We start from the raw sequence: 1737 nt of genomic DNA, 5'->3' as shown, positions 1-1737 counted from the left end.
ACAGTCCCATAAATATCTCATTAGATAGAAAGGCTTTGACTTTCAGGTCTGGCCAGTTAAACATTGTTGTCTAAGGCAAAAAGCCTCTTCAAAATAATTTACAGAAACCTGACATAAACAGCCCATTTGTTTGTAAGTGTCCTCCTCTCAGATGTTTTGCTCTACTTTGGATGCCTGTCCTCAAGATAATGCTGACTGTGTATCTTATTTTGACACTTGAGTTTGGTTTTGAAATACGAAGCAGGAAAATATAGAACAGAATAAGGTTAAATATCTCCAAATATATCTACAACTCTTGAGATTAGTCTGATGCTACAATGAAACACATTACAAATAAAGACTAGAAAGAAAAGTATTTTTAGGGTTTGTTAAGTTCTTTGTGACTGACAGAATACGTGGGCTTACATGAGGTGATGTGATGGCTTAAATGAGGAACCACTCATGTGATACTTCATTTAGATTATCTTGAATTCTATGAATTATCATCATATCTGCAGCTCCAATAAAGAAGATACACAGTAAGTGGTTGCAGTGAAATATTAGCATACTGGTCTAAGATCTGGCAAAGCACTTTTCTTAATACCAAGGCTGTGTAAAGAATGAGTGACATGTTTGATCTTGCTAAACCTGTTCTTACTTAAGATGCATTAACCCAATCAGATCTATGTGACGGTCACTGAGGTTGTAACCCAGGTCAACCAAAGATGTAGCGTCTGTTCCTGTGAAAGAGAGACACACACAGGTCGGAGGGCATGCAATTAAATCGATGCATTTGACACATTTATGTTTCATGTTTCAGTGTTTTAAAGAGAGGACAAAATTTCAAAGACATTTTCAGATGCTGATTTCACATACAACAAATGAAACAGAATTGCTTGGGGGCGCGGTGTCACTCTTGAGGTCATGAAAAGGCCTTGTTTGGGTCACAACAGGTCAAAGAACTTTTTAAAAGTCCAAAAGTTAAAAAACTTGGTTGTATTTGGATTGTCAGCACATTTGACCCACCAGGATTTTAATGATGCAGTTAAGTTACCAAAGCACTGGGCTGATTCTGTGCAAACAAAATTAAATCTACAGAAAACACCTTTTGTGTGACTTTGAGTATGGCAAAAACTGTGCTTCATCTCATCTTTACTATTGTATTATGGCCATGCACTGATATATGGGTGGTGGCCGTTCTCCTCAAATCTTTGATCATCCCTGAACATTCTGTCTAACTCAATAGACAGCGAGGCAATAGCCCCTTTTCAGTCGTTGCATATAGACTTACCTTTCATGGCCTTTCATGGAAATAGGACTAGTGTTACACAGTCTGTGTGGGAGAACATAAAGCACATTGTGAAAATTTCATATTGGTGGCAAGAGGAACAAATAGGTTTGCAAAAAAAAGATCATATTTCTACACCTGGTGACAAATTGTATGTGGGGATGGAGGCACAAAAGAGAGCGTTTGTGCACATAAAGTGATCTTTGTTGATGATTTGAGATGGTATGAATGAATTATTAGTATTATCATTATAATTAGTAGCAGTTCAATACATTTTAGAGTGCACACGGTTTTATTGGTTCATATATAGGCCAGACAGAGAGAAAAAGTCATATAATGGTAAGGGTAGGCTTTAGGTAAGGGCAACAGAGGAGGATTAACTCACTTGGTAGTTTTCAAGCACTTAAATTACGCAAACAGTTCTCTTCAAACTCCCCACTGCCGCTGCAGGAGTAAACTCACAGGAGCAT

This window comes from Thunnus albacares, chromosome 7 (genome assembly GCF_914725855.1).
Source record: "Thunnus albacares chromosome 7, fThuAlb1.1, whole genome shotgun sequence".
NCBI lineage: Eukaryota > Metazoa > Chordata > Actinopteri > Scombriformes > Scombridae > Thunnus > Thunnus albacares.
This window is presented reverse-complemented; position numbering follows the sequence as displayed.